This window comes from Tenrec ecaudatus, unplaced genomic scaffold (genome assembly GCF_050624435.1).
Source record: "Tenrec ecaudatus isolate mTenEca1 unplaced genomic scaffold, mTenEca1.hap1 Scaffold_146, whole genome shotgun sequence".
Classification (NCBI taxonomy): Eukaryota; Metazoa; Chordata; class Mammalia; order Afrosoricida; family Tenrecidae; genus Tenrec; species Tenrec ecaudatus.
The window spans coordinates 886,873-907,831 of NW_027457943.1; the positions used below are offsets into that span (position 1 = coordinate 886,873).

At 54.2% G+C, this 20,959-nt stretch overlaps 1 long non-coding RNA gene across 1 annotated transcript; it reads right to left on the minus strand.

The window, feature by feature from the left end:
• Nucleotides 1-2,510: 2,510 nt before the first annotated feature.
• On the minus strand, nucleotides 2,511-17,284 carry LOC142436077 (uncharacterized). The gene is made up of 4 exons (XR_012781761.1): nucleotides 17,173-17,284; nucleotides 16,400-16,552; nucleotides 15,767-15,875; nucleotides 2,511-3,373 (listed from the first exon to the last, which is right to left on the minus strand). It is a non-coding gene; the product is annotated as an uncharacterized LOC142436077 (long non-coding RNA).
• Nucleotides 17,285-20,959: the final 3,675 nt, after the last annotated feature.

A 20,959-nucleotide genomic window follows, 5' to 3' on the forward strand; every position in this document is an offset into this window, starting at 1 on the left:
AGGTGACCTCTCCTACCTTCCTGGGTTTGGCTTTCCATGCCTTTGAAAAGGCTTCGAGGCAGAAGGACATGGAGAGCTGCGTGCTGCACAGTTGTGATAAGACACCATTTCAGCAGGAGCCTGCACTTACATAGAGCCGTTCGCCACTGCTATGATGGATATCAGGAGGAGCCCTTGAAGTGCAGTGGTTACAAGTTGGTTTGCTAACTTCAAGGTCAGCAGCTCAAAACTACTAGCTCCAAGGAAGAAAGATGGGGTTTTCTACTCCAATAAAGAGTTGTAGTGTTTGAAACTCGCAGGGGGCAATTGTACACTGCCCCACAGGATCGCTATGAGTCGGTATTGACTGGAAGGCAGTGAGATGGTGTCAGAGATGGGTCAAAGGAATGTGGCATGGCAACCCTAAGAATCTGCTACAGAACCAGAAAGTGCCTGGGATAGATGAGTTTATTGTGCTTGGCCTTTTAAAACCATCAAACGGGCAACAGTTAGAAAGTCAAACATACCAAGTGTCATTGGAGATCCGGGGAAAGCAGAGAAACACTGCTAATGATGCAGGTTTGCTGCACAGCATTCTGGCAGAGCTTAGTGAAAGTCCATTGAATGGACCCTAGGACCTAGTGAGCCCCTCCTGGGCGTACAACCAAAGAAGCGCAGTCACTGAGTTGACTTTCATTCCTCGTGACCCTATCAAACAAAGCTGAATGGTCCCATGATGTTTTCAAGGCTTCTATTGGGAAGCAGACAGCCATGCCTTTATCCCCCAGTGTGTGGAAGACGGCTTCAAACTACTGACCTTTGGGTTAGCAGCCAAGCATTTAATATCTCCCCCATCAAAGCTCTCTCCTGGATGTAGAAAAACAAACAAAACCCCAGTTGATTCTTCCTCATTAGCAACCCTACAAGGCACAGTAGAATTGCTGCTTTAGGTTAACAAAACTAAATTCTTACGACAGCAGACAGCCTCTCTTTGCTCCATGGAATAGCTGGTGGGTTGGAACTGCTCACCTTGGGGTTAGCAGCCCAACACATAATTCCTGGGTATATAGGCCAAGCTATTTATCCAATGCACAGGGCCCTTGGGACATTTTTACAAGAATGGTCACCACACTGATACCTGCAGTAGAGAAGAGTTGGAGCCGAATTGGATGCCAATCAACAGACAACTGAAGAAGGAAACAAAAGAAAGATGATGATTGCTCATGACCAAGTGGCACGCAGCAGCACATACAATTGATATGCAGCATGGCAATAACTCTTAATGACATTGCAAGGAGTTGAAAAGGTCAAAAACGGAATGAGATTTATATTGCAGTACCATTCATGGAAGCTGAAAGCCCATTCACCAAGCAGCATGGTCTAGTGCACATGGCTGTATGCCTATAAGGACACACACACACACCAAGCACCCAGCAGGGGGTATTAGTCTGAAGAGGGGAATGGAAGTGATGTGAATGTGGAAAAGGAGGGACAAAACACAAGCAGGGCCTGACATTGATCAGGGTTCACAGTGTGCTATAAAGTAGGCATGATTAATCACTTCCCTGTACCAGAAGGCTGAGCTAGATTTTTAAAGCAAATCGAGTGCCTGGAACACAATGGTTGTTAGCTGCTGTTGAGTCAGCCTCCATTCCAACTCACTGTGACAACCAGCTCCCAGTGACTCCATGGGCAATATTCTCTCTGGTCCTGCACCATCTCTTTGGTTGTGCATCAGATTGTGATTCACAGGGGTTTTCGTTAACTGGTTTTCAGAAGAAGAAAGCCACGCTCTTCTTCATCGCTCATCTTATTCTGGACACATCACAGAAACAGGTTCAGTCTCAAAGCCGCACCCAACCAAGCTTCCCCATTTCAGTATCATAGCAACACAGAATCAGTTCAGTACCTCAGCAATAACCAAGCATCCCCCTGACAAATGAGTGTTGGATGCACATGAGTTTCATTGTCTTGGACTCAAACCCAGATCTCCCACATGAAAAAGGAGAATTCTACAACTGAACCACCAATTTACCCTCAGAATATAATATGTATCCAGTAAATGGTTATTAAGAATGTGGCTGCCAGGAAAATCCAGCAATTTCCTGCCAAGGCTTAACACTAATAATTCCCCCACACACTAGAAGGCTGCAGAGGAATGACTTTCTCCATGCCAGCCCTGGTATCTAGACAAGGGACCCTAACACTGAGCCACTGAGCCCCAGCAGGCTGGGGAGCAATGTCAAATTGGATGAGGGACAATCCTGGTTGAGTTAGTTTCCCTAAGCTCGCAGGGCAGTTTAGCATGTCCACAGCTGTGTTCAAAATAGCCATGCGATTACCACCGAGAGAAATTCTACATGCTTTCACACCCCATGCTAGTCGTTGCAGCCATCGTTGAGTACAGTTCATGCTCATCACTATCTAGAACTCACGGTGACGCTGTGGGTGAGCCGTTGGGCAGGTAACCTCAAGGTTGGCAGTTCAAAGGCACCAGTTGTTCACTGAGAGGAAGGTGAGATGATCTGCTCCTGTAAAGATTTAGCCTGAGGAATTTTATATAGGGTCACAGTGAGTCAGGATCAACTCAATGGTGTTGGTTTGGTTTATTAGACACACTATCAGATCATATTTAATGTTTTTATTAACATGTATATTTGCCACAAATCCAATGTCTTTTATTTTTATCACTGCATTTCAATACAATTTGTGCCTTTGTGATTCTGTATTTCATTGGAGGTATTTGGAAATATTATTCTGGGGAGTGGGCAGGTGTTCCATAGCCTTTCCTAAATGCCAAAAGGATCCATGGGTTTGCAATGGTTAAGACCCTCTAATAGAGTTTATCAAAGAGCCCTGGAGGCACAATGGTTAAGTGCTCAGCTGCTATCCAAAAGGTTGAAGGTTTGAACCCACCAGTGGCTCTGTTCTTGGAAGAAAAGCCAGGCAACTCATTCTTGTAAAGATTACAGCATAGAAAAGACTAGAGCAGTGGTTCTCAAACTTCCTAATGCCACAACCCTTTCATACAGTTCCTCATGTTGTGGTGACCTCCACAACCATAAAAATATTCTCATTGCTACTTCATAACTGTAATTTTGTTACAGTCACCCTGTGCAAGGGTCCCACAGGTGGAGAACCATTGGTCTAGAGAGCTCTGCACTGATGCATTGAGTCACTATGAGTTGGACTGGACTAGAAGGTTCCTAACAAAAACACCAACAATCATTTTTTACCATACCTTGTTAACTCAAAAAGATTAACAAGCAATTTCACAAATGAGGACATCCAGTTGCCCCTCCAAACTGGACAAGCATGAGTTAAATGGTGACCTTGACCCCACGGTGTCCTCCAGTTGGTGCCATGCTGCCTTTATTCCCTCTGCCTCTCAGTTCTGTGGAGAAGAAGGGGAAAGGGAGGGAAAGAAAAAGAAAGAAATGAAAAGATAATTTTCCCAGCTTCTTCACATCACTGAATTGAACTTTACTTTTAATAAAAGTATTATGAAATGGAAATGGTGCTTTCACTATTTTGCTTTTAGGTGATATTCAGAGACATGGTGCTGGTAATTATTTGAGCCGGGGAGGTTAATGTGCAGACTTTCTGAATATGGTTGAGCCAGCATGCCCCCTTCCAGGCCTAGCATTTCCCTGGACTATGAGAAGTTATAGACAGTCTACCCTCTTCTTCCTCTGACTTCGCTGCAAACCATGGACACACTGGTTCTGACTTGACCTGGCTCCAGTACAGAAAAAAATATCCTCCTTGCATAATTGTAGTGCTTGCATTGGAAGGCACCCAGAGACAAATCTCTCATCTGGTGGCATAATGGGTTATGTGTTGGGCTATTAACTGCAAGGTCAGCAGTTGGAATTCACCAGTCGCTCCTTTGGAGAAAGATGAGGCTTTCTTCTCCCATAAAGAGTTATAGCCTTAGATGAGTATAAAAACTCAAAATGCATTGGCAGAGATTCCACAGAGAATAAGCCTCCATTAAATCCCCTGGGACCATTCACCAGGGATGGGATTAAACCCTGCTCACCGTCAGTACATCAGAAAGTGTATTGTTGCAGATATGATTAGGTTAAACATTAACATCTTATCATTTGTCTTTACTCTTAACACGTTTTCATTTGTTCTTTTTTTAATATTCTGCTTTCCTTTTTATTGAAAAAAGTAACTAATGTCACTAAACAAGTAGAGAATTTGTTTAAATGAGAATCTAATCGGTTATGTAAACTTTCACTGTAAACATAACACAATTTTATTTTTACAAAGAGTTATAGCCTTGGAAACCCAGGAGGCCGGAGCATTTTCTCTCGATAGGATTGTTATGCACCCAATGGCAATGAGTGTTGTTGGATTTTGTTTCTTTATTGTTTTCTGTAGCTATGGTGGTGTATAGGGTTTATGTGTTGGGCTGCTAAACGCAATGTCTGAAATGGCAAATTTGAAATCCCCAGCCACTCCAAGGGAGAACGATGAGGCTTTCTACTCCCCTAAAGAGTTCTAGTCTCAGAGCAGCCAGTCGACAAAGAGAACAACATGGCTGGCCCCACTATGAGACATGATGCCCCTCAGTGACCAAGGGTGATACAGGGGACAGCACTGGAGACACAGTGTGCGAATTGCACCTAACCTGATTCCACCACACCGAGGCAAAGTGTGGTGGAGTGCAGTGGAACAGCAAGGGAATGGAGTGGCAAGGTCCCCAGGGAATGCTGAAAGTGGACTTTGGGGCCAGGTTGTGGTGCCTCAACAGACTGGATTGGAAAACACTCCTAAGGTCCAACAAATGATCCTTGAACTAACTATAAGCTCTTCTTTCTTGATGTGTTTTGTTTTGTTCTTTGTCAGTGGTTTGTTTTTGTTGTTTTGTTGTCTGGTTGTATACTGTTGCTCTGTTTTCCTCTGTCTTGTTTCGTGCATGTTAGTGTCTCCACAGGTCTGTCTAAATAAGACAGGCTGGATGAACTATCTGGAGGAAAAACAACAGGACCAACAGTTCCGGGGGCACTTGGGATAGGTGGAGGTGCGGGGGGGGGGGGGTAAGGAAGTGGTGTTAACAAACACAGGGACAAGGGAACAACATGGGACTCAAAATCGTAGTGAGGGGGAAGTGGCAGGCCTGGTAGGGAATGATCAAGGGTAAGATTACGTAAAGAAGAGGTATAGCTGTAACCCAGGTTGGGACGGAGCATGGTAGTGGGACAGGAGGAAAGTCAAGGGAGATGGAGGAGAGAGCTAGGAGTCAAAGTGCATTTATAGAGGTCTTGACAAAGACATGTACATGCAAATATATATATAAATATAAATATATATATATATATATATATATATATATATATATATGTATGGGGAAATAGAACTGTGTGTCTATAATTATAGGTTTAGTATTAAGGTGGTGGCAGGACCTTGGGCCTTAACTCAAGCACTCCCTCAATGCATGAATACTTTCTTTTATTAAATTGGCACTCTACAGTGCTCATCCTCCCGACACAACTGCTGAAGCCAAAGCTGGTGAACAAGTAAATGTGGTGAAGAAAGCTGATGGTGCCCGGCTATCAAAAGAGATAGTGTCTGGGGTCTTAAAGACTTGAAGATAAACAAGCGGCCGTCTAGCTCAGAAGCAAAAAAGCCCACATGGAAGAGCACACCAGCCTGTGTGATTACGAGGTCCCGAAGGGATCAGTTATCAGGCATCAAAAAACAAAAAAATCACAGTATTGGCTGCACACCTCCATGATACGATTGGCGAAGACAAACGGGTGCATAAGCAAATGTGGCGAAGAAAGCTGATGGTGCCTGGCTATCAAAAGAGATAATGTCTGGGGTCTTAAAGGCTTGAAGGTGAACAAGCGGCCATCTAGCTCAGAAGCAAAAAAGCCCACATGGAAGAAGCACACCAGCCTGTGCGATCACATGGTGCCAAAGGGACCAGGTATAAGGTATTATGCAAAAAATATATATATACCATATATATGGTATATATATATATATATATATAAAATAGTGAATGAAGGGGGAAGTGCAGAGTAGAGACCCAAAGCCCATTTGCTGGCCACTGGAGATCCCCTCACAAAGGGGTTTAGGAGAGGAGATGGGTCAGTCAGGGTGCGATGTAGTACTGATGAAAAACACAGCTTTTCCCTAGATCCTGGATGCTTCCTCCCCACAACTACCATGATCCGTATTCTACCTTGCAGGACTGGATAGGGCAGAGGTTGTACACTGGTACATATAGGAGCTGGAGGCATAGGGAATCCAGGGTGGATGATACCTTCAGGACCATGAGTGTGAGGGGTGATACTGGGAGAGTAGAGGGTGAGTGGGTTGGGAACAGATGACAAGGATCCACATGTAACCTCCTCCCTGGGAGACAGACGGCAGAGAAGGTGGGGAGGGAAACTCCGGAGAGGGCAAGATATGACAAAATAACAATCTGTAGATTATCAAGGGCTCATGATGGAGTGGGGAGCGGGGAGGGAGGTTAAAAAAAAGAGGACCTGATGCAAAGGACTTAAGTGGAGAGCAAATGCTTTGAGAGTGATTAGGGCAAAAAATGTACGGATATGCTTTATACATCAGCATAAGGGCTGGGGTGCCACAGGCCTGGAGCTCCCAAAGCCTAAGGGCTGGGGCGACCCAGACCTGGCGCCCAAAGCCTAAGGGCTGGGGCGCCCCAGGCCTGGGGCTCCCAAAGCCTAAGGGTTGGGGCGCCCCAGGCCTTGGGCTTCCTAAGACAAAGGGCTGTGGCGCCCCAGGCCAGAGGTTCCCTAAGCCTAAGGGAAGAGGCGCCCCAGGCCTAGGGCTCCCAAAACCTAAGGGCTGGGACGCCCCAGGCCTGGGGCTCCGAAGCCTAATGGCTGGGGCGCCCCACGCCAGGTGTTCCCTAAGCCTAAGGGCAGGGGCGTACCAGGCCTGGGACTCCCAAAGTGTAAGGTCTGGGGCGCCTAGGTCTGGGACTTCCAAAGCCGAAGGGCTGTGGCGCCCCGAGCCTGGGGCTCTCTAAGCCTAAGGGCAGGGATGCCCCAGGCCTGGGGCTCCCTAAGCCGAAGAGCTGGGTCCTCCCAGGCATGGGCTCCATAAGCCTAAGGGCTGGGGCGCCCCAGGCCTGTGGCTCCAAAAGCCTAAGAGTTGGGCGCCCCAAGCCTGGGGCTCCCAAAGCCTAAGGGCTGGGCGCCCCAGGTCTGGGGCTCCCATATCCTATGGGTTGGGGCGTCCCAGCCTGGGGCTCCAAAAGCCTAAGGGCTGGGGCGCCCAAGGCCTGGGGCTCCCTAAGACTAAGGGCTGGGACGTACCAGGACTGGGGCTCCATAAGCCTAAGGGCTGGGGCGACCCAGGCCTGGGGCTCCCTAAGCCTAAGGGCTGGGGCACCCGAGGCCTTGGGGCTCCCTAAGCCAAGGGCAGGGGCGCCCCAGGCCTGGGGCTCCCAAAGCCTAAGTGCTGGGGCGCCCCTGGTCAGGGGCTCCCTAAGCCAAAAGGCTGGGGCGTACCAGGCCTGTGGCTTCCAAAGCCTAAGGGCTGGGGTGCCCCAGGCCTGGGACTCCCTAAGCCTAAGGGCAGGGATGCCCCAGGCCTGGGGCTCCCTAAGCCTAAGGGCTCGGGCACCCCGGCTTGGGGCTCCCAAAGCCTAAGGGCTGCGGCGCCCCAGGCCAGTGGCTCCCTAAACCTAAGGGCGGGGGCGCCCCAGGCCTGGGTCTCCCTACCCGAAGGGCTGGTACGCCCAGGCATGGGGTTCCCTAAGCCTAAGGGCTGGGGCACCCCGGCCTGGGGCTCCCAAAGCCTAAGGGCTGGGGGGCCCCAGGCAGGTGGCTCCCTAAACCTAACAGCTGGGGCGCCCCAGGCCTGGGGCTCTCAAAGCCTACGGGTTGGGGCGCCCCAGGCCTGGGGCTCCCTAAGAAAAAGGGCTGTGGCGCCCCAGGCCAGAAGCTCCCTAAGCCTAACGGCTGGGGCGACCCAGGCCTGGGGCTCCCTAAGCCTAAGGCCCTGGGCACCCCAGGCCTGGGGCTCCCAAAGCCAAGGGCAGGGGCGCCCCAGGCCTAGGGCTCACAAAACCTAAGGCTGGGGCGCCTCAGCCCTGGGGCTCCTAAAGCCTAAGTGCTAGGGCGCCCCAGGTCAGGGGCTCCCTAAGCCTAAGGGCTGGGGCGCTCTAGGCCTGTGGCTCACAAAGCCAAAGGGCTGGGGCGCCCCAGGCCTGGGACTCCCAAAGCCTAAGGGCTGGCGTGCCCCAGGCCTGGGGCTCCCTATGCCTAAGCGCTGGGGAGCCCCAGGCCTGGGGCTCCCTAAGCCGAAGGGCTGGGCGCCCCCAGGCCTGGGGCTCCCTATGCCTAAGCGCTGGGGAGCCCCAGGCCTGTGGGTCCCAAAGCCTAAAAGCTGGGGCGCCCCAAGCCTTGGGCTCTCAAACCCTAAGGGCTGGGAGCCCCAGGCCTGGGGCTCCCAAAACCTATGGGCTGGGGCGTCCCAGTCTGGGGCTCCCAAATCCTAAGGGTTGGGGCGCCCCATGCCTGGGGCTTCCAAAGCCTAAGGGCTGGGGCACCCCAGGCCTGGGGCTCCCAAAGCCCAAGGGCTGGGGCGCCCCAGGCTTTGGATCCCAAAACCTAAGGGCTGGGTCGCACCAGGCTTGAGCTCCCAAAGCCTAACGGCTGGGGCACCCCTGGCCTGGGGCTCCCAAAGTCTAAGGGCTGGGGCGCCCCAGGCCAGGGGCTCCCTAAGCCGAAGGGCTGGTGCGCCCTAGGTCTGGGGCACCCAAAGCCTGAGGGCTGTGGTGCCCCAGGCCAGGGGGTCCCTAATCCTAAGGTCTGGGGCGTACCAGGCCTGGGGCTCACAAAGCCTAAAGGCTTGGGCGCCCCAGGACAAGGGGTCCCTAATCCTAAGGGCTGGGGCGTACCTGGCCTGGGGCTCCCAAAGCCTAAGGGCTGGGGTGTCCCAGGCCATAGGCTCCCTAAGCCTAAGGGCTGGGACGCCCCAGGCCTGGGGCTCCCTAAGCCGAAGGGCTGGGTGCCCCCAGGCCTGGGGCACCCTAAGCCTAAGGGCTGGGGCGCCCCAGGCCTGGGGCTCCCAAAACCTAAGCGCTGGGGCGCCCCAGGCCTGGGGCTCCCAAAACCTAAGGACTGGGCGCCCCGGCCAGGGGCTCCCAAAGCCTAAGGGCTGGGGCGCCCCAGGCCTGGGGCTCCCTAAACCTAAGGGCGGGGGCGCCCCAGGACTGGGGCTCCCTAAGCCGAAGGGCTGTGACGCCCAGGTCTGGGGCTCCCTAAGCCGAAGAGCTGGGTGCTCCTAGGCCTGGGGCTCCCAAAGCATAAGGGCTGGGGTGCCACAGGCCTGGAGCTCCCAAAGCCTAAGGGCTGGGGCGACCCAGACCTGGCGCCCAAAGCCTAAGGGCTGGGGCGCCCCAGGCCTGGGGCTCCCAAAGCCTAAGGGTTGGGGCGCCCCAGGCCTTGGGCTTCCTAAGACAAAGGGCTGTGGCGCCCCAGGCCAGAGGTTCCCTAAGCCTAAGGGAAGAGGCGCCCCAGGCCTAGGGCTCCCAAAACCTAAGGGCTGGGACGCCCCAGGCCTGGGGCTCCGAAGCCTAATGGCTGGGGCGCCCCACGCCAGGTGTTCCCTAAGCCTAAGGGCAGGGGCGTACCAGGCCTGGGACTCCCAAAGCGTAAGGTCTGGGGCGCCTAGGTCTGGGACTTCCAAAGCCGAAGGGCTGTGGCGCCCCGAGCCTGGGGCTCTCTAAGCCTAAGGGCAGGGATGCCCCAGGCCTGGGGCTCCCTAAGCCGAAGAGCTGGGTCCTCCCAGGCATGGGCTCCATAAGCCTAAGGGCTGGGGCGCCCCAGGCCTGTGGCTCCAAAAGCCTAAGAGTTGGGCGCCCCAAGCCTGGGGCTCCCAAAGCCTAAGGGCTGGGCGCCCCAGGTCTGGGGCTCCCATATCCTATGGGTTGGGGCGTCCCAGCCTGGGGCTCCAAAAGCCTAAGGGCTGGGGCGCCCAAGGCCTGGGGCTCCCTAAGACTAAGGGCTGGGACGTACCAGGACTGGGGCTCCATAAGCCTAAGGGCTGGGGCGACCCAGGCCTGGGGCTCCCTAAGCCTAAGGGCTGGGGCACCCGAGGCCTTGGGGCTCCCTAAGCCAAGGGCAGGGGCGCCCCAGGCCTGGGGCTCCCAAAGCCTAAGTGCTGGGGCGCCCCTGGTCAGGGGCTCCCTAAGCCAAAAGGCTGGGGCGTACCAGGCCTGTGGCTTCCAAAGCCTAAGGGCTGGGGTGCCCCAGGCCTGGGACTCCCTAAGCCTAAGGGCAGGGATGCCCCAGGCCTGGGGCTCCCTAAGCCTAAGGGCTCGGGCACCCCGGCTTGGGGCTCCCAAAGCCTAAGGGCTGCGGCGCCCCAGGCCAGTGGCTCCCTAAACCTAAGGGCGGGGGCGCCCCAGGCCTGGGTCTCCCTACCCGAAGGGCTGGTACGCCCAGGCATGGGGTTCCCTAAGCCTAAGGGCTGGGGCACCCCGGCCTGGGGCTCCCAAAGCCTAAGGGCTGGGGGGCCCCAGGCAGGTGGCTCCCTAAACCTAACAGCTGGGGCGCCCCAGGCCTGGGGCTCTCAAAGCCTACGGGTTGGGGCGCCCCAGGCCTGGGGCTCCCTAAGAAAAAGGGCTGTGGCGCCCCAGGCCAGAAGCTCCCTAAGCCTAACGGCTGGGGCGACCCAGGCCTGGGGCTCCCTAAGCCTAAGGCCCTGGGCACCCCAGGCCTGGGGCTCCCAAAGCCAAGGGCAGGGGCGCCCCAGGCCTAGGGCTCACAAAACCTAAGGCTGGGGCGCCTCAGCCCTGGGGCTCCTAAAGCCTAAGTGCTAGGGCGCCCCAGGTCAGGGGCTCCCTAAGCCTAAGGGCTGGGGCGCTCTAGGCCTGTGGCTCACAAAGCCAAAGGGCTGGGGCGCCCCAGGCCTGGGACTCCCAAAGCCTAAGGGCTGGCGTGCCCCAGGCCTGGGGCTCCCTATGCCTAAGCGCTGGGGAGCCCCAGGCCTGGGGCTCCCTAAGCCGAAGGGCTGGGCGCCCCCAGGCCTGGGGCTCCCTATGCCTAAGCGCTGGGGAGCCCCAGGCCTGTGGGTCCCAAAGCCTAAAAGCTGGGGCGCCCCAAGCCTTGGGCTCTCAAACCCTAAGGGCTGGGAGCCCCAGGCCTGGGGCTCCCAAAACCTATGGGCTGGGGCGTCCCAGTCTGGGGCTCCCAAATCCTAAGGGTTGGGGCGCCCCATGCCTGGGGCTTCCAAAGCCTAAGGGCTGGGGCACCCCAGGCCTGGGGCTCCCAAAGCCCAAGGGCTGGGGCGCCCCAGGCTTTGGATCCCAAAACCTAAGGGCTGGGTCGCACCAGGCTTGAGCTCCCAAAGCCTAACGGCTGGGGCACCCCTGGCCTGGGGCTCCCAAAGTCTAAGGGCTGGGGCGCCCCAGGCCAGGGGCTCCCTAAGCCGAAGGGCTGGTGCGCCCTAGGTCTGGGGCACCCAAAGCCTGAGGGCTGTGGTGCCCCAGGCCAGGGGGTCCCTAATCCTAAGGTCTGGGGCGTACCAGGCCTGGGGCTCACAAAGCCTAAAGGCTTGGGCGCCCCAGGACAAGGGGTCCCTAATCCTAAGGGCTGGGGCGTACCTGGCCTGGGGCTCCCAAAGCCTAAGGGCTGGGGTGTCCCAGGCCATAGGCTCCCTAAGCCTAAGGGCTGGGACGCCCCAGGCCTGGGGCTCCCTAAGCCGAAGGGCTGGGTGCCCCCAGGCCTGGGGCACCCTAAGCCTAAGGGCTGGGGCGCCCCAGGCCTGGGGCTCCCAAAACCTAAGCGCTGGGGCGCCCCAGGCCTGGGGCTCCCAAAACCTAAGGACTGGGCGCCCCGGCCAGGGGCTCCCAAAGCCTAAGGGCTGGGGCGCCCCAGGCCTGGGGCTCCCTAAACCTAAGGGCGGGGGCGCCCCAGGACTGGGGCTCCCTAAGCCGAAGGGCTGTGACGCCCAGGTCTGGGGCTCCCTAAGCCGAAGAGCTGGGTGCTCCTAGGCCTGGGGCTCCCAAAGCATAAGGGCTGGGGTGCCACAGGCCTGGAGCTCCCAAAGCCTAAGGGCTGGGGCGACCCAGACCTGGCGCCCAAAGCCTAAGGGCTGGGGCGCCCCAGGCCTGGGGCTCCCAAAGCCTAAGGGTTGGGGCGCCCCAGGCCTTGGGCTTCCTAAGACAAAGGGCTGTGGCGCCCCAGGCCAGAGGTTCCCTAAGCCTAAGGGAAGAGGCGCCCCAGGCCTAGGGCTCCCAAAACCTAAGGGCTGGGACGCCCCAGGCCTGGGGCTCCGAAGCCTAATGGCTGGGGCGCCCCACGCCAGGTGCTCCCTAAGCCTAAGGGCTGGGGCGTACCAGGCCTGGGACTCCCAAAGCCTAAGGTCTGGGGCGCCTAGGTCTGGGACTTCCAAAGCCTAAGGGCTGTGGCGCCCCGAGCCTGGGGCTCTCTAAGCCTAAGGGCAGGGACGCCCCAAGCCTGGGGCTCCCTAAGCCGAAGAGCTGGGTCCTCCCAGGCCTGGGGCTCCATAAGCCTAAGGGCTGGGGCGCCCCAGGCCTGTGGCTCCAAAAGCCTAAGAGTTGGGCGCCCCAAGCCTGGGGCTCCCGAAGACTAAGGGCTGGGACGTACCAGGCCTGGGGCTCCCTAAGACTAAGGGCTGGGACGTACCAGGACTGGGGCTCCATAAGCCTAAGGGCTGGGGCGACCCAGGCCTGGGGCTCCCTAAGCCTAAGGGCTGGGGCACCCGAGGCCTGGGGCTCCCTAAGCCAAGGGCAGGGGCGCCCCAGGCCTGGGGCTCCCAAAGCCTAAGTGCTGGGGCGCCCCAGGTCAGGGGCTCCCTAAGCCAAAAGGCTGGGGCGTACCAGGCCTGTGGCTTCCAAAGCCTAAGGGCTGGGGTGCCCCAGGCCTGGGACTCCCTAAGCCTAAGGGCAGGGATGCCCCAGGCCTGGGGCTCCCTAAGCCGAAGAGCTGGGTTCCCCCAGGTCTGGGGCTCCCTAAGCCTAAGGACTGGGGCGCCCCAGGCTGTGGCTCCCAGAGCCTACGAGCTGGGGCGCCCCAGGCCTGTGGCTCCCAGAGCCTACGAGCTGGGGCGCCCCAGGCCTGTGGCTCCCAGAGCCTACGAGCTGGGGCGCCCCATGCCTGTGGCTCCAAAAGCCTAAGAGTTGGGGCGTCCCAAGCCTGGGGATCCCAAAGCCTAAGGGCTGGGCGCCCCAGGCCTGGGGCTCCCAAATCCTATGGGCTGGGGCGTCCCAGCCTGGGGCTCCCAAATCCTACGGGCTGGGGCACCCCAGGCCTGGGGCTCCCAAAGCCTAAGGGCTGGGGCACCCCAGACCTGGGGCTTCCAAAGCATAAGGGCTGGTGCGCCCCAGGCCTGGGGCTCCCAAATCCTAAGGGCTGGGATGCCCCTGGCCTGGGCCTCCCAAAGCCTAAGGGCTGGGGCGCCCCAGGCCAGGGGCTCCCTAAGCCTAAGGGCTTGGCCCTACCAGGCCTGGGGCTCCCAAACCCTAAGGACTGGGGTGCCCCAGGCCTGGGACTCCCAAAGCCTAATGGCTGGGGTGCCCCAGGACTGGGGCTCCCAAAGCCTAAGGGCTGCGGCGCCCCAGGCCTGGGGCTCACAATGCCTAAGGGCAGTTGCCCCCCAGGTCTGGGGCTCCCAAAGCCTAAATCCTGGGACACCCCAGACCAGGGGCTCTCTAAGCCTAAGGGCTGGGGCGTACCGGGCCTGGGGCTCCCAAAGCCTAAGGGCTGGGGCGCCCCAGGCCAGGGACTCCCAAAGCCTAAGGGCTGGGGCGCCCCAGGCCTCGGGCTTCCAAAGCCTAAGGCCTGGGGCACTCCACGGCTCGGGCTCCCTAAGCCTAAGGGCTGGGGCATACCAGGCCTGGGGCTCCCAAATCCTAAGGGCGGGGGTGCCCCAGGCCTGGGGCTCACAACGCCTAAGGGCTGGGGCGCCCCAGGCCTGGCGCTCCCAAAACCTAAGGGCAGGGGCGCCCCTGGCCTGGGGCTCCCAAAGTCTAAAGGCTGGGGCGCCACAGGCCAGGGGCTCCCTAAGCCTAAGGGCTGGGCCGTACCAGGCCTGGGGCTGCAAAAACCTAAGGGTTGGGGAGCCCCATGCCTGGGGCTCCCAAAGCCTAAGGCCTGGGGCGCCCCAGGCCAGGGGCTCCCTAAGCCTAAGGGCTGGGGCGTACCAGGCCTGGGGCTCTCAAAGCCTAAGGGCTGGGGCACCCCAGGCCTGAGACTCCCAAAGCCTAAGGGCTGGGTCACCCCAGGCCTGGGGCTCCCAAAGCCTAAGGGCTGGGGCACCCCAGGCCTGGGGCTCCCAAAGCCTAAGGGCGGGGGCGCCCCAGGCCTGGGGCTCCCAAAGCCTAAGGGCGGGGTCGCCCCAGGCCTGGGGCTCCCAAAGCCTAAGGGCGGGGGCGCCCCAGGCCTGGGGCTCCCAAAGCCGAAGGGCTGGGGTGCCCCAGGCCTGGGCCTCCCAAAGCCTAAGGGCTGGGGTTCCCCAGGCCTGGGCCTCCCAAAGACTAAGGGCTGGGGCACCCCAGGCCTGGGGCTCCCAAAGCCTAAGGGCGGGGGCGCCCCAGGCCTGGATCTCCCAAAGCCTAAGGGCGGGGGCACCCCAGGCCTGGGGCTCCCAAAGCCTAAGAGCTGGGGCGCCCCAGGCCTGGGACTCCCAAAGCCTAAGGGCTGGGGCGCCCTAGGACTGGCTCGCCCTAAGCCTAACGGCTGGGGCGCCCCAGGCCTGGAGCTCCCTAAGCCGAATGGCTGGGTGCCCCCAGGCCTGGGGCTCCCTAATCCTAAGGGCTGGGACGCCCCAGGCCTGGGGCTCCCTAAGCCGAAGAGCTGGGCTCCCCAGGCCTGGGGCTCCCAAAGCCTAAGGGCTGGGGCGCCCCAGGCCTTGGGCTCCCAAAGCCTAAGGGCTGGGTCGCCCCAGGCCTGGGGCTCCCTAAGCTGAAGGGCTGGGTGCCCCCAGGCCTGGGGCTTTCTAAGCCTAAGGGCTTGGGCGTCCCAGGATGGGGCTCCCTAAGCCTAAGGGCTGGGGCGCCCCAGGCCTGGCGCTCCCTAAGACTATGGGCTGGAGTGCCCCAGGCCTGGATCTCCCTAGGCCTTAGGGCTGGGCGCCCAACCACAGGATCGCTATGAGTCGGTATTGACTGGAATGCAGTGAGAATGGTGTCAGAGATGGGTCAAAGGAATATGGCATGGCAACCCTAAGTGTCTGCTACAGAACCATAAAGTGCCTGGGATAGATGAGTTTATTGTGCTTGGCCTTTTAAAACCATCAAACGCGCAACAGTTAGAAAGACAAACATACCAAGTGTCATTTGAGATCCGGGGAAAGCAGAGAAACACTGCTAATGATGCAGGTTTGCTGCACAGCATTCTGGCAGAGCTTAGTGAAAGTCCATTGAATGGACCCTAGGACCTAGTGAGCCCCTCCTGGGTGTACAACCAAAGAAGCTCAGTCACTGAGTTGACTTTCATTCCTCGTGACCATATCAAACAAAGCTGAAATGTCCCATGATGTTTTCAAGGCTTCTATTGGGAAGAAGACAGCCGTGCCTTTATCCCACAGTGTGTGGAAGACGGCTTCAAACTACTGACCTTTGGGTTAGCAGCCAAGCACTTAATATCTCCCCCATCAAAGCTCTCTCCTGGTTGTAGAAAAACAAACAAAACCCCAGTTGATTCTTCCTCATTAGCAACCCTACAAGGCACAGTAGAATTGCTGCTTTAGGTTTACAAAACTAAATTCTTACGAGAGTAGACAGCCTCTCTTTGCTCCATGGAATAGCTGGTGGGTTGGAACTGCTCACCTTGGGGTTAGCAGCCCAACGCATAATTCCTGGGTATATAGGCCAAGCTTTTTATCCAATTCACAGGGCCCTTGGGGCATTTTTACAAGAATGGTCACCACACGGATACCTGCAGTAGAGAAGAGTTGGAGCCGAATTGGATGCCAATCAACAGACAACTGAAGAAGGAAACAAAAGAAAGATGATGATTGCTCATGACCAAGTGGCACACAGCAGCACATGCAATTGATATGCAGCATGGCAATAACTCTTAATGACATTGCAAGGAGTTGAAAAGGTCAGAAACTGAATGAGATTTATATTGCAGTACCATTCATGGAAGCTGAAAGCCCGTTCACCAAGCAGCATGGTCTAGTGCACATGGCTGTATGCCTATAAGGACACACACACACACCAAGCACCCAGCAGGGGGTATTAGTCTGAAGAGGGGAATGGAAGTGATGTGAATGTGGAAAAGGAGGGACAAAACACAAGCAGGGCCTGACATTGATCAGGGTTCACGGTGTGCTATAAAGTAGGCATGATTAATCACTTCCCTGTACCAGAAGGCTGAGCTAGATTTTTAAAGCAAATCGAGTGCCTGGAACACAATGGTTGTTAGCTGCTGTTGAGTCAGCCTCCAGTCCAACTCACTGTGACAACCAGCTCCCAGTGACTCCATGGGCAATATTCTCCCTGGTCCTGCACCATCTCTTTGGTTGTGCATCAGATTGTGATTCACAGGGGTTTTCGTTAACTGGTTTTCAGAAGTAGAATGCCAGGCTCTTCTTCATCGCTCATCTTAGTCTGGACACATCACAGAAAAAGGTTCAGTCTCATAGCCGCACCCAACCAAGCTTCCCCATTTCAGTATCATAGCAACACAGAATCAGTTCAGTACCTCAGCAATAACCAAGCATCCCCCTGACAAATAAGTGTTGGATGCACATGAGTTTCATTGTCTTGGACTCAAACCCAGATCTCCCACATGGAAAAGGAGAATTCTACAACTGAACCACCAATTTACCCTCAGAATATAATATGTATCCAGTAAATGGTTATTAAGAATGTGGCTGCCAGGAAAATACAGCAATTTCCTGCCAATGCTTAACACTAATATCTTCCCCCACACACTAGAAGGCTGCAGAGGAATGACTTTCTCCATGCCAGCCCTGGTATCTAGACAAGGGACCCAAACACTGAGCCACTGAGCCCCAGCAGGCTGGGGAGCAATGTCAAATTGGATGAGGTCAATCCTGGTTGAGTTAGTTTCCCTAAGCTCGCAGGGCAGTTTAGCATGTCCACAGCTGTGTTCTGAATAGCCATGCGATTACCACCGAGAGAAATTCTACATGCTTTCACACCCCATGCTAGTCGTTGCAGCCATCATTGAGTACAATTCATGCTCATCACTATCTAGAACTCACGGTGACGCTGTGGGTGAGCCATTGGGCAGGTAACCTCAAGGTTGGCAGTTCAAAGGCACCAGTTGTTCTCTGAGAGGAAGGTGAGACGATCTGCTCCTGTCAAGATTTAGCCTGAGGAATTTTATATAGGGTCACAGTGAGTCAGGATCAACTCAATGGTGTGGGTTTGGTTTATTAGACCCACCATCAGATCATATTTAATGTATTTATTAACATGTATATTTGCCACAAATCCAATGTCTTATTTTTATCACTGCATTTCAATACAATTTGTGCCTTTGTGATTCTGTATTTCATTGGAGGTATTGGGAATATTATTCTGGGGAGTGGGCAGGTGTTCCATAGCCTTTCCTAAATGCCAAAAGAATCCATGGGGTTGCAATGGTTAAGACCCTCTAATAGAGTTTATCAAAGAGCCCTGGAGGCACAATGGTTAAGTGCTCAGCTGCTATCCAAAAGGTTGAAGGTTTGAACCCACCAGTGGCTCTGTTCTTGGAAGAAAAACCAGGCAACTCATTCTTGTAAAGATTACAGCATAGAGAAGCCTAGAGCAGTGGTTCTCAAACTTCCTAATGCCACAACCCTTTCATACAGTTCCTCATGTTGTGGTGACCTCCACAACCATAAAAATATTATCATTGCTGCTTCATAACTGTAACTTTGTTACAGTCACCCTGTGCAAGGGTCCCATAGGTTGAGAACCATTGGTCTAGAGAGCTCTGCACTGATGCATTGAGTCACTATGAGTTGGACTGGACTAGAAGGTTCCTAACAAAAACACCAACAATCCTTTTTTACCATGACCTTGTTAACTCAAAAAGATTAATAAGCAAATTCACAAATGAGGACATCCAGTTGCCCCTCCAAACTGGAGAAGCATAAGTTAAATGGTGACCCTGACCCCACGGTGTCCTCCAGCTGGTGCCATGATGCCTTTATTCCTTCTGCCTCTCAGTTCTGTGGAGAAGGGGAAAGGGAGGGAAAGAAAGAAATGAAAAGATAATTTTCCCAGCTTCTTCACATCACTGAATTGAACTTTACTTTTAGTAAAATTATTATGAAATGGAAATGGTGCTTTCACTATTTTGCTTTTAGGTGATATTCAGAGACATGGAGCTGGTCATTATTTGAGCCGGGGAGGTTAGTGTGCAGATTTTCTGAATATGGTTGAGCCTGCATGCCCCTTCCAGGCCTAGCATTTCCCTGGGCTATGAGAAGTTATAGACAGTCTACCCTCTTCTTCCTCTGACTTCGCTGCAAACCATGGACACACTGGTTCTGACTTGACCTGGCTCCAGTACAGAAAAAAATATCCTCCTTGCATAATTGTAGTGCTTGCATTGGAAGGCACCCAGAGACAAATCTCTCATCTGGTGGCATAATGGGTTATGTGTTGGGCTATTAACTGCAAGGTCAGCAGTTGGAATTCACCAGTCGCTCCTTTGGAGAAAGATGAGGCTTTCTTCTCCCATAAAGAGTTATAGCCTTAGATGAGTATAAAAACTCAAAATGCATTGGCAGAGATTCCAAAGAGAATAAGCCTCCATTAAATCCCCTGGGACCATTCACCAAGGATGGGATTAAACCCTGCTCACCGTCAGTACATCAGAAAGTGTATTGTTGCAGATATGATTAGGTTAAAAATTAACATCTTATCATTTGTCTTTACTCTTAACACGTTTTTCATTTGTTCTTTTTTTAATTTTCTGCTTTCCTTTTTATTGAAAAAAGTAACTAATATCACTAAACAAGTAGAGAATTTGTTAAATGAAAATCTAATCGGTTATGTAAACTTTCACTGAAAACATAACACACTTTTATTTTTACAAAGAGTTATAGCCTTGGAAACCCAGGAAGCCGGAGTATTTTCTCTCGATTGGATTGTTATGCACCCAATGGCAATGAGTGTTGTTGGATTTTGTTTCTTTATTGTTTTCTGTAGCTATGGTGGGGTATAGGGTTTATGTGTTGGGCTGCTGAACGCAATGTCTGAAATGGCAAATTTGAAATCCCCAGCCACTCCAAGGGAGAAAGATGAGGCTTTCTACTCCCCTAAAGAGTTCCAGTCTCAGAGCAGCCAGTCCACAAAAAGAACAACATGGCTGGCCCCACTATGAGACATGATGCCCCTCAGTGACCAAGGGTGATACAGGGGACAGCACTGGAGACACAGTGTGCGAATTGCACCTAACCTGATTCCACCACACCGAGGCAAAATGTGGTGGAGTGCAGTGGAACAGCAAGGGAATGGAGTGGCAAGGTCCCCAGGGAATGCTGAAAGTGGACTTTGGGGCCAGGTTGTGGTGCCTCAACAGACTGGATTGGAAAACACTCCTAAGGTCCAACAAATGATCCTTGAACTAACTACAAGCTCTTCTTTCTTGATGTGTTTTGTTTTGTTCTTTGTCAGTGGTTTGTTTTTGTTGTTTTGTTGTCTGGTTCTATACTGTTGCTTTGTTTTCCTCTGTCTTGTTTTTGTGCATGGTAGTGGCTCCACAGGTCTCTCTAAATAAGACAGGCTGGATGAACTATCTGGAAGAAAAACAACAGGACCGACAGTTCCGGGGGCACTTGGGATAGGGGGAGGTGCGGGGGGGTAAGGAAGTGGTGTTAACAAACACAGGGACAAGGGAACAACATGGGACTCAAAATGGTAGTGAGGGGAAGTGGCAGGCCTGGTAGGGAATGATCAAGGGTAAGGTTACGTAAAGAAGAGGTATAGCTGTAACCCAGGTGGGGACGGAGCATAGTAGTGGGAGAGGAGGAAAGTCAAGGGAGATGGAGGAAAGAGCTAGGAGTCAAAGTGCATTTATAGAGGTCTAGACAAAGACATGTACATGCAAATATAAATATCATACAGTTTCCTTTGTAGTGGTAGACCCCCAATCATAAAATTATATTCTTTGCTACTTCGTAACTCTCATTTTGTTACAAGTTATGGATAGTGCCACCCTGTAAAGGGTTCGTCTAAGTCCCAAAGGGGTCACGACCCACATGGTGAGAACCGCTGCTCTAAATTTAGAGGAGTTTCTCATAAGGTCTATTTCACCATACTGTTAGAAGCTCAAGTGCATTTGTTGTTGTTGTTAGGTGCCGTCGAGTGGGTATGTCTCATAGCAACTCTACGCACAATATAATGAAACGCCGCCCTGTCCTGTGACATCCTCACAGTGGTTCTATGCTTGCGCTCATTGTTGCAACCACTGTGCTAATGCATCTTGTTGGGGACCGCCTCCCTTTTCCTGCCCTTTCATACCAAGATTTGGGACTTCCTCTAGAGCAGTGGTTCTCAACTTTCCTTATGCCATGATATTTTCATATCGATTCTCATTTAGTGGTGACCCCCCCAACCATAAAAATGATTTCATTGCAGCTTCATAACTGTAATTTTGTTACTGTTATGAGTCACGACACCCCTGTGAAATTTTCATTCCATACCCACAAAGGGGTCGTGACACACAGGTGAAGATCCCCTGCTCTAAACTAAGAGGAGATTCTCTTAAGATAGAATTCAGCATACTGGTAGATGCACAAGTTCTGTTGTTATTGGTGTTAGGTACCATCGAGTGGGTTTTGGCTCATAGTAACTCTATGCACAATATAATGAAATGCTTTCCCATCCTATGCCATCCTCACAGTGGTTCTTTTGCCTGTGCTCATTGTTGCAGCCACTGTGCTAATCCAACTTTTGGGTAGCTTCCTCTTTTCTGTGGCCTTTCAACTGTACCAAGACTTGTGTCTTCCTCTAGGGCAGTGGTTGTCAAATTTCCTAATGCCATGACCCTTT